Raw genomic sequence first — 12439 nt, 5'->3', positions numbered from 1 at the left:
TTATTCTAGGGACCAGCAGTATTATAGGAGGAGTACAGTGCAGAGTTTTGCTGACCAGTGACCACCAGTATTATACGTTGTCTGCCTGAAAAACACTCCATATCTGTGCTCAGTGTGCTGCATATATCTGTGCTCACATTGCTTTATTGTGGGGACTGGGGACCAGCAGTATTATATAGGAATAGTACAGTGCAGAGTTTTGCTGACCAGTGACCACCAGTATACGTTGTCTGCCTGAAAAACGCTCCATATCTGTGCTCAGTGTGCTGCATATATCTGTGCTCACACAGCTTTATTGTGGGGTCTGGGGACCAGCAGTATTATATAGGAGGAGTACAGTGCAGAGTTTTGCTGACCAGTGACCACCAGTATTATATGTTCTCTGCCTGAAAAACGCTCCATATCTGTGCTGCATTGTAGTATATAGTGGGAGTACAGTGCATAATTTTGCTGACCACCAGTATATAATATATAGCAGTACGGTACAGTAGGCCACTGCTCTACCTACCTCTGTGTCGTCAAGTATACTATCCATCCATACCTGTGGTGCATTTCAGTTTTGCACAGTTTGCTGATCACCAGTATATAATATATAGCAGTACGGTACAGTAGACCACTGCTCTACCTACCTCTGTGTCGTCAAGTATACTATCCATCCATACCTGTGGTGCATTTTAGTTTTGCACAGTTTGCTGACCACCAGTATATAATATATAGCAGTACGGTACAGTAGGCCACTGCTCTACCTACCTCTGTGTCGTCAAGTATACTATCCATCCATACCTGTGGTGCATTTTAGTTTTGCACAGTTTGCTGACCACCAGTATATAATATATAGCAGTACGGTACAGTAGGCCACTGCTCTACCTACCTCTGTGTCATCAAGTATACTATCCATCCATACCTGTGGTGCATTTCAGTTTTGCACAGTTTGCTGACCACCAGTATATAATATATAGCAGTACGGTACAGTAGGCCACTGCTCTACCTACCTCTGTGTCATCAAGTATACTATCCATCCATACCTGTGGTGCATTTCAGTTTGGCACAGTTTGCTGACCACCAGTATATAATATATAGCAGTACGGTAAAGTAGGCCACTGCTCTACCTACCTCTGTGTCGTCAAGTATACTATCCATCCATACCTGTGGTGCATTTCAGTTGTGCGCAGTATATATAGTAGTAGGCCATTGCTATTGATACTGGCATATAATTCCACACATTAAAAAATGGAGAACAAAAATGTAGAGGGTAAAATAGGGAAAGATCAAGATCCACTTCCACCTCGTGCTGAAGCTGCTACCACTAGTCATGGCCGAGACGATGAAATGCCATCAACGTCGTCTGCAAAGGCCGATGCCCAATGTCATAGTAGAGAGCATGTAAAATCCAAGACACAAAAGTTCAGTAAAATGACCCAAAAATCAAAATTAAAAGCGTCTGAGGAGAAGCGTAAACTTGCCAATATGCCATTTACGACACGGAGTGGCAAGGAACGGCTGAGGCCCTGGCCTATGTTCATGGCTAGTGGTTCAGCTTCACATGAGGATGGAAGCACTCATCCTCTCGCTAGAAAAATAAAAAGACTTAAGCTGGCAAAAGCACAGCAAAGAACTGTGCGTTCTTCTAAATCACAAATCCCCAAGGAGTGTCCAATTGTGTCGGCTGTGATGCCTGACCTTCCCAACACTGGACGGGAAGAGCTTGCGCCTTCCACCATTTGCACGCCCCCTGCAAGTGCTGGAAGGAGCACCCGCAGTCCAGTTCCTGATAGTCAAATTGAAGATGTCACTGTTGAAGTACACCAGGATGAGGATATGGGTGTTGCTGGCGCTGAGGAGGAAATTGACAAGGAGGATTCTGATGGTGAGGTGGTTTGTTTAAGTCAGGCACCCGGGGAGACACCTGTTGTCCGTGGGATGAATATGGCCATTGACATGCCTGGTCAAATTACAAAAAAAATCACCTCTTCGATGTGGGATTATTTTAACACAAATGCGGACAACAGGTGTCAAGCCGTGTGTTGCCTTTGTCAAGCTGTAATAAGTAGGGGTTAGGACGTTAACCACCTCGGAACATCCTCCCTTATACGTCACCTGCAGCGCATTCATCATAAGTCAGTGACAAGTTCAAAAACTTTGGATGACAGCGGAAGCAGTCCACTGACCACTAAATCCCTTCCTCTTGTAACCAAGCTCCTGCAAACCACACCACCAACTCCCTCAGTGTCAATTTCCTCCTTACACAGGAAAGCCAATAGTCCTGCAGGCCATGTCACTGTCAAGTCTGACGAGTCCTCTCCTGCCTGGGATTCCTCTGATGCATCCTTGAGTGTAACGCCTACTGCTGCTGACGCTGCTGTTGTTGCTGCTGGGAGTCGATCGTCATCCCAGAGGGGAAGTCGGAAGACCACTTGTACTACTTCCAGTAAGCAATTGACTGTCCAACAGTCCTTTGCGAGGAAGATGAAATATCACAGCAGTCATCCTGCTGCAAAGCGGATAACTCAGGCCTTGGCAGCCTGGGCGGTGAGAAACGTGTTTCCTTTATCCACCGTTAATTCACAGGCAACTACAGACTTGATTGAGGTACTGTGTCCCTGGTACCAAATACCATCTAGGTTCCATTTCTCTAGGCAGGCGATACCGAAAATGTACACAGACCTCAGAAAAAGAGTCACCAGTGTCCTAAGAAATGCAGTTGTACCCAATGTCCACTTAACCACGGACATGTGGACAAGTGGAGCAGGGCAGACTCAGGACTATATGACTGTGACAGCCCACTGGGTAGATGTATTGCCTCCCGCAGCAAGAACAGCAGCGGCGGCACCAGTAGCAGCATCTCGCAAACGCCAACTCATTCCTAGGCAGGCTACGCTTTGTATCACCGCTTTCCAGAAGAGGCACACAGCTGACAACCTCTTACGGAAACTGAGGAACATCATCGCAGAATGGCTTACCGCAAATGGACTCTCCTGGGGATTTGTGACATCGGACAACGCCAGCAATATTGTGCATGCATTACATCTGGGCAAATTCCAGCACGTCCCATGTTTGCACATACATTGAATTTAATGGTGCAGAATTATTTAAAAAACGACAGGGGCGTACAAGAGATGCTGTCGGTGGCCCGAAGAATTGCGGGCCACTTTCGGCATTCAGCCACCGCGTGCCGAAGACTGGAGCACCAGCAAACAGTCCTGAACCTGCCCTGCCATCATCTGAAGCAAGAGGTGGTAACGAGGTGGAATTCAACCCTCTATATGCTTCAGAGGATGGAGGAGCAGCAAAAGGCCATTCAAGCCTATACATCTGCCTACGATATAGGCAAAGGAGGGGGAATGCACCTGACTCAAGCGCAGTGGAGAATGATTTCAACGTTGTGCAAGGTTCTGCAACCCTTTGAACTTGCCACACGTGAAGTCAGTTCAGACACTGCCAGCCTGAGTCAGGTCATTCCCCTCATCAGGCTTTTGCAGAAGAAGCTGGAGACATTGAAGGAGGAGCTAAAACAGAGCAATTCCGCTAGGCATGTGGGACTTGTGGATGGAGCCCTTAATTCGCTTAACCAGGATTCACGGGTGGTCAATCTGTTGAAATCAGAGCACTACATTTTGGCCACCGTGCTCGATCCTAGATTTAAAACCTACGTTGTATCTGTCTTTCCGGCAGACACAAGTCTGCAGAGGTTCAAAGACCTGCTGGTGAGAAAATTGTCAAGTCAAGCGGAACGTGACCCTTCAACAGCTCCTCCTTCACATTCTCCCGCAACTGGGGGTGCGAGGAAAAGGCTAAGAATTCCGAGCCCACCCGCTGGCGGTGATGCAGGGCAGTCTGGAGCGAGTGCTGACATCTGGTCCGGACTGAAGGACCTGCCAACTATTACTGACATGTCGTCTACTGTTACTGCATATGATTCTCTCACCATTGAAAGAATGGTGGAGGATTATATGAGTGACAGCATCCAAGTAGGCACGTCAGACAGTCCATACGCATACTGGCAGGAAAAAGATGGCAATTTGGAGGCCCTTGCACAAACTGGCTTTATTTTAGCTAAGTTGCCCACCCTCCAGTGTGTACTCCGAAAGAGTGTTTAGTGCAGCCGCTCACCTTGTCAGCAATCGGCGTACGAGGTTACTTCCAGAAAATGTGGAGAAGATGATGTTCATCAAAATGAATTATAATCAATTCCTCCGTGGAGACATTCACCAGCAATTGCCTCCAGAAAGTACACAGGGACCTGAGATGGTGGATTGCAGTGGGGACGAATTAATAATCTGTGAGGAGGGGGATGTACACAGTGAAAGGGGTGAGGAATCGGACGATGAGGAGGAGGTGGACATCTTGCCTCTGTAGAGCCAGTTTGTGCAAGGAGAGATTGATTGCCTCTTTTTTGGTGGGGGCCCAAACCAACCAGTCATTTCAGTCACAGTTGTGTGGCAGACCCTGTCGCTGAAATGATGGGTTTGTTAAAGTGTGCATGTCCTGTTTATACAACATAAGGGTGGGTGGGAGGGCCCAAGGACAATTCCATCTTGCACCTCTTTTTTCTTTCATTTTTCTTTGCATCATGTGCTGTTTGGGGACTATTTTTTTGAAGTGCCATCCTGCCTGACACTGCAGTGCCACTCCTAGATGGTCCAGGTGTTTGTGTCGGCCACTTGTGTCCAGGGGCGGATTGGGAAACAAAAGTGGCCCTGGAAAAATTTCCAAAAGTGGCCTCATGTGGGCGGCACCAAATGAACTGTAGGTGGAGCCAATACCAATGTAGGCGGGATTAATACTTCAAAATATAACGTACATGGAGTTACACCAACAAAAAACAACAAAATTACCCCTCACACCCCACCCATAAAATTACACCTCACACCTGACATAAAATTACACCTCACACCCCCCAGACATAAAATGACGCCTCCCCCCCGAAACATAAAATTACTCCTCTCCCCAGACATAAAATGACACCTCACACCCCTCCCCAGACATAAAATTACACCTCACACCCCCCAGACATAAAATGATACCTCACCCCCACCCCCGACATAAAATTACACCTCACACCCCCCCCCCCCACCCGACATAAAATTACACCCGACTCCCCCCCAACATAAAATTACACCTCACACCACGCCCTCAGCCAAAAAATTACATAAAATGATGCCTCCCCCCGAAACATAAAATTACACCTCTCCCCCAGACATAAAATTACACCTCACACCCGTCCCCAGACATAAAATTACACCTTACACCCCCAGACATAAAATTACAACTCACACACCCACGACATAAAATTACACCTCACATCCCCCCCGACATAAAATTACACCTCTCCCAGACGTAAAAATTGCACCTCACACCCCACCCAACAAAATTACACCTCCCCCCAGACATTAAATTACAGCTCACACCAACCCCACCCACGACATAAAATTACACCTCACACCCCCCATACATAAAATTGCACCTCACACACCCCCGACATAAAATTACACCTCCATAAAAATACACCACACACCCATAAAATTACACCTCACACACCCCAGACAAATTTACAACTCACCCCCCACCCCCCGATATAAAATTACACCTCACACCCCCAACATTAAATTACACCTCACACCCCCGACATAAAATTACACCTCGCACCCCCAGCCATAAAATTACACCTCACTCCCCACCCCCAGACATAAAATTACACCTCACACCCTGACATAAAAATACACCTCACACACCCCCAGACATAAAATGATGCCTCCCCCCGAGACATAAAATTACACCTCACACCAGTGCCGTAACTAGACATTTTTGCGCTGTGTGCAAGAAGCAGCATCGGTGCGCCCCCCCCCCCCCCCCCCCGCCCTTCATATTAAAAATTGGGCCAGTGCGCGCTGTAGGCGTGCGACAAAAATATAGGGGCATAAGAGTGAGAGCTTGGGGCTGAGGGCGATAGATGGCAGATGCTCTGCTGCAGACAAAGCGCACAGGTGAGTGGAAGGAGCGGCCGTCAGCGGACCACATGAGAGAATAGGCGGCCAGTCAGGTTGTCTATAGATGGTGCACCCACAGGGCAAATGTGCACACCTAGTTACGTCCCTGGTCGTTGTGGAGAGCAGTGTGTAAAGTAGAGTGTAAGTAAAGGTGTAGGGAACAGTGAGGGTATTAAGCAGTGAGGGTGGGTGTAGGGAGCAGTGAGGGTGGGTGAGTGCAGGGAGCAGTGAGTGACTGAAGCAGAGAGAGTGGGTATAGGGAGCACTGAGTGACTGAAGCAGAGAGAGTGGGTATAGGTAGCAGCGAGGAAGGGTGTAAGGAGCTGTGAGTGAGGGAAGTAGAGAGAGTGGGTATATGGAGCAGTGAGGGTGGGTGTTGGGAGCAGTGAGGGTGAGTGTAGGGAGCAGTGACGGTGAGTGTTGGGAGCAGTGAGGGTGAGTGTAGGGAGCAGTGAGGGTGAGTATAGGGAGCAGTGAGGGTGAGTGTAGGGAGCAGAGAGAGTGGGTGTAGGGAGCAGTGATTGTGAGTGTAGGAAGCAGTGAGGGTGGTAGAGTGAGGGGAGCAGAGAGAGTGGGTGTAGATAGCATGTAGGGAACAGTGAGGGACATCAGTGTGGAGCCGCTGCCAGTTGTAACCTCCCCCTCCTCTGTAACTCACCCCACACCGCTTCAGTCCGCTCCGGCGCTGCAGATCTTCCTCCGACAGTGGTGCACGCAAGGAGGGGGGTTTCTGAGTATCCGGAACACCCCCTGAAGACCCAGTTTTTTTATTTGAGAGACGGAGACAGCTGTGTCTCCGTCTCAGCAGAAGCCGCGACCGCGGTGCAGCTAACAGAGAGCTCCTTAGCTCTGCTCCGGCTCCTGAAGTTATGTGTACTATAGGAAGCGGAGGGGGGGAGAGCTCTGGTGCCTGACAGGAAATCTGACCGCATCGGCCCGCTCCTGCGCTGCAGATCTTCCTCCAGCTCCTAAAGTCATGTGTAAGCCGCTGCCCAGCGCTCCGGAGCTCTGAAATAGGAAGCGGAGGGGGGGACAGCTCCGGTGCCTGACAGGAAATCTGACAGCCAAGCTGACAGAAAAGGACAGGCGAGCTGCGGCCAAGAGGGTAGGCAGCGGTGGGCAGATGGATTCAAGCGAGCACGGGTGTGGGCCGCCACGGCTGTTTTGCGCTGGATGCGGGCGACTGCTGCGGGGGGGGGGGGGGGACACAGAGTGTGCCAGTTGCGCCTGTGGGCAGCGCACACTCCGCACATATGTAGTTACGGCCCTGCCTCACACCCCTCCCCAGACATAAAATGATGCCTCCCCCCCCCCCCGAGACATAAAATTACACCACACACCCCTCCCCAGACATAAAAGTACACCTCACACCCCCAGACATAAAACTACACCTCACACACCCCCGCCATAAAATAATACCACACATCCCGACATAAAATTACACCTCACACCCCTCCCCAGACATAAAATGATTGCCCCCCCCCCCCCCCCGAGACATAAAATTACACCTCGCACCCCTCCCCAGACATAAAATGATGCCTCCCCCCCCCCCGAGACATAAAATTACACCACACATCCCTCCCCAGACATAAAAGTACACCTCACACCCCCCAGACATAAAACTACACCTCACACACCCCCGACATAAAATAATACCTCACCCCCTCGACATAAAATTACACCTCACACCCCCCGCCGACATTGAATTACACATCCCCCAGACGTAAATTTGCACCTCACACCCCACCCCCCGACATAATATTACACCTCCCCCCAGTCATAAAATTGCAGCTCACACCCACCCCACACCCAACATAAAAGTACACCTCGCACCCCTCCAAACATAAAATTGCACCTCACACCCCCCCAGACATAAAAGTGCACCTCACACCCCCCCAGACATAAAAGTGCACCTCACACCCCCCCAGACATAAAAGTGCACCTCACCCCCCCATGACATGAGGCACCTCACCGCATGAGAGGAACATGCATTTAGGGAATCACTCTTCTGCAGTACATGAAGCCTCACCTCTCTTACTCCAGAATGTGAACCCACTGCGGCTGCACCTTCCCTTCCCGCACGGTCCGCGCTGATGACGTCTGAGACGTTTGGCGCGCGGGCCTCCTCTTCAGGTCAGGTGGGTGGGGGTGGAGCCGCTCACTGGCAGCTGCAGTGCCCACACAGTCACTTGACGCAGGAGGGGAAGAGGGGGCAGCATAAACTTCTGACGTGCGGGGGGTGGGAGTTGCCGGGCCAGCTCTCCTGACACAGGAATAAGCTGCTGGGGTGGGTGGGGGTGGCAACATGAACTGGTGACGTGCGGAGGGGGGGCGGCCCAGCTCTCTTGATAGCGCACAGGAATAAGAAGCTGCTGACGAGGAGGTGGGGGGGGGGTGGAGTGTGATAGCATGAAGTGGTGACGTGCGGGGGGCCGGCCAGGCACTTCTGACAATGCTCTTGATAGCGGCCCGCGGCCGCGCACACAGAGCACCCAGAAATAAGCTGGCAGCATGAAGTGGTGACGTGCGCGCGGGGGGGCGGCGGCGGCTCGGGGCGGCCCAGCACTTCTGACAGCTCTCGTCTGGCAGCATGAAGTGGTGACGTGCGCGGGGGGGGGCGGGTCGGGGCGGCCCAGCAGACACACAGCTCTCCCTAGCGGCCCGCGGCCACACACATAAATACGCTGCTGGCGGGGGGGGCGGGTTCAGCATTGACTGGTGACGTGCGGGGGAGGTGGGGGGACCGTGGCCGCACACAGGCATAAACTGTTGAGGGGAAGGGGGGGGGGCCAGCATAAGATGGTGATTTGCGGGGCCGGCTCTCCTGACAGCGGCCGCAGACAGTATTACATTATGCAGGTATTGTGCCTGGTGACGCAGAGGGGGCGGGTCCGTGTAGGACAGACGGCCCCATGGCCCAATCGGCCCCCCGGGGAAACTCCCGGTAACTTCTATAGCCAATCCGGCCCTGCTTGTGTCGCTTAGCTTAGCCATCCAGCGACCTTGGTGCACCTCTTTTTTTCTTTGCATCATGTGCTGTTTGGGGACTATTTTTTTGAAGTGCCATCCTGTCTGACACTGCAGTGCCACTCCTAGATGGGCCAGGTGTTTGTGTCGGCCACTTGGGTCGCTTTGCTTAGTCACACAGCTACCTCATTGCGCCTCTTTTTTTCTTTGCATCATGTGCTGTTTGGGGACTATTTTTTTGAAGTGCCATCCTGTCTAACACTGCAGTGCCACTCCTAGATGGGCCAGGTGTTTGTGTCGGGCACTTGGGTCGCTTAGCTTAGTCATCCAGCGACCTCGGTGCAAATTTTAGGACTAAAAATAATATTGTGAGGTGTTCAGAATAGACTGGAAATGAGTGGAAATTATGGTTATTGAGGTTAATAATACTATGGGATCAAAATGACCCCAAATTCTATGATTTAAGCTGTTTTTGAGGGGTTTTTGTAAAAAACACCCGAATCCAAAACACACCCGAATCCGACAAAAAATTTTCAGGGAGGTTTTGCCAAAACGCGTTCGAATCCAAAACACGGCCGCGGAACCGAATCCAAAACCAAAACACAAAACCCAAAAAATGTCCGGTGCACATCACTAAGTAGGTCTTGTGACAGTATGTCACATTGTAGTGCTGTCAGCAGGGCCGGACTGGCCATCTGGCACTTCTGGCAAATGCCAGAAGGGCCGATAGCCACTTGGGCCGGTCCAGCGGTCACTGAGACACGCTGCCGCTCAGTCCGGCGGCAGCATGTCTCAGCTGTCAGGAGAGGAGAGCAGAGCGCCCGCCAGCGTGGCTGTGTCTGGTGCTGAGGCGGCTTCGTTCAAACCAGCCGCCGGTTCGTGAGCCAATCAGAGCTCGCGGACCGGCAGCCAATCAGAAGCCGCTGGTCCGCGAGCTCTGATTGGCTCACGAACCGGCGGCTGGTTTGAACGAAGCCGCCGCAGCACCAGACACAGCCGCGGTGGCGGGCGCTCTGCTCTCCTGACTCACCCCCGTCCCTCACAGCCCGGAGGAGCAGCAGCAGCAGCAGCAGTAGCAGTGCAGCAGCGGTAAGTAGCTGCAGCACTGGCTGCTGTGGGGACAATTGTATATCTGGCACTGTGGGGGCAATTGGCTGGCACTGTGGGGCATTTGTATACCTGGCACTGTGGGGGCAATTGTTTACCTGGCACTGTGGGGGCATTTGTATACCTGGCACTGTGGGGGCATTTGTATACCTGGCACTGTGGGGGCAATTGTTTACCTGGCACTGTGGGGGCAATTGTTTACCTGGCACTGTGGGGGCATTTGTATACCTGGCACTGTGGGGGCAATTGTTTACCTGGCACTGTGGGGGCAATTGTATACCTGGCACTGTGGGGGCAATTGTATACCTGGCACTGTGGGGGCAATTGTTTACCTGGCACTGTGGGGGCATTTGTATACCTGGCACTGTGGGGGCAATTGTATACCTGGCACTGTGGGGGCATTTGTATACCTGGCACTGTGGGGGCAATTGTGGATCTGGCACTGCACTATTGGGGGCATATAATGTAAATTTCGGCTCATACTGGGTGCTATAATGTAGATTTCGGCTCATACTGGGTGCTATAATGTGAATTTTGGCTCATACTGTGTGGTATAATGTGAAAGAGGCACCAGTACTAGATAGTATAAGGGGTCCTACTATTGTGGTGCATAATGCGTATAAGGGGTTTATGGTGTGATAAACTACACTGAAGGACACGCCCCCTTTTGAGTGGCCACGCCCCCTTTTCCGGAGCGCGCGCGCGCGCCTTCGGCGCGCGCTTATTTACAAACTTCACATTTACATCCCCCACTTAAAAATTTCCACTTCAACCACAGGTTGTGTGTATTTTGATAGAAAATGATGTACGCTTGTATGTTGTTAGAATATTAATTATATTTGTAAGAGCATAGACTAATAAGTGGGAGGAGTCAGGAATAGTAAGGGGAGGAGTCACAAAGGTGGGCCTGTGTGCTTCAAAAATGCCAGGGCCTATTTTTAGTCCCAGTCCGGCCCTGGCTGTCAGTATACATTATGTCACATAGTAGGTCTGCCAGTACATATTATGTCACATTGTAGGTCTTCCAGTACACATTATGACTAGTGATGAGCGGGTGCGGTTCCTCGGAAACCGAACCCCCCCGATCTTCACACTTTTTACACGGGTCCGAGGCATACTCGGATTCTCCCGTATGGCTCGGTTAACCCGAGCGCGCCCGAACGTCATCATCCCGCTGTCGGAGTCTCGCGAGATTCGGATTCTATATAAGCAGCCGCGCGTCGCCGCCATTTTCACTCGTGCATTGGAAATGTTAGGGAGAGGACGTGGCTGGCGTCCTCTCCGTGTATTGTTTATGCAAATATTTGTGCTTGCTTTACTTATTGCTTAATTGTGGGGACTGGGGAGCAGCTTTATATTAATATAGGAGGAGTACAGTGCAGAGTTTTGCTAATCAGTGACCACAAGTTTTATCCGTTCTCTGCCTGAAAAAAACGCTCCTTATCTGTGCTCAGTGTGCTGCATATATTATATAGGAGGAGTACAGTGCAGAGTTTTGCTGACCAGTGACCACCAGTATACGGTGTCTGCCTGAAAAACACTCCATATCTGTGCTGCATTGTAGACAGTATATAGTAGGAGCACAGTGCATAATTTTGCTGACCACCAGTATATAATATATAGGAGTACGGTACAGTAGGCCACTGCTCTACCTACCTCTGTGTCGTCAAGTATACTATCCATCCATACCTGTGGTGCATTTCAGTTTTGCACAGTTTGCTGACCACCAGTATATAATATATAGCAGTAAGGTACAGTAGGCCACTGCTGTACCTACCTGTGTCGTCAAGTATACTATCCATCCATACCTGTGGTGCATTTCAGTTTTGCACAGTTTGCTGACAACCAGTATATAATATATAGCAGTACGGTACAGTAGGCCACTGCTGTACCTACCTTTGTGTCGTCAAGTATACTATCCATCCATACCTGTGTTGCATTTCAGTTTTGCACAGTTTGCTGACCACCAGTATATAATATAGGCACCCGGGGAGACACCTGTTGTCCGTGGGACGAATATGGCCATTGACATGCCTGGTCAAAATACAAAAAAAATCAGCTCTTCGATGTGGAATTATTTCAACACAAATGCGGACAACAGGTGTAAAGCCGTGTGTTGCCTTTGTCAAGGTGTAATAAGTAGGGGTTAGGACGTTAACCACCTAGGAACATCCTCCCTTATACGTCACCTGGACCGCATTCATCAGAAGTCAGTGACAAGTTCAAAAACTTTGGGTGACAGCGGAAGGAGTCCACTGACAACTAAATCCCTTCCTCTTGTAACCAAGCTCCTGCAAACCACACCACCAACTCCCTCAGTGTCAATTTCCTCCTTACCCAGGAAAGCCAATAGTCCTGCAGGCCATGTCACTGGCAAG

This window comes from Pseudophryne corroboree, chromosome 4, assembly GCF_028390025.1.
Source record: "Pseudophryne corroboree isolate aPseCor3 chromosome 4, aPseCor3.hap2, whole genome shotgun sequence".
NCBI lineage: Eukaryota > Metazoa > Chordata > Amphibia > Anura > Myobatrachidae > Pseudophryne > Pseudophryne corroboree.
The sequence above is the reverse complement of the archived record's forward strand: the minus strand, read 5'-3'. Positions refer to the sequence as shown.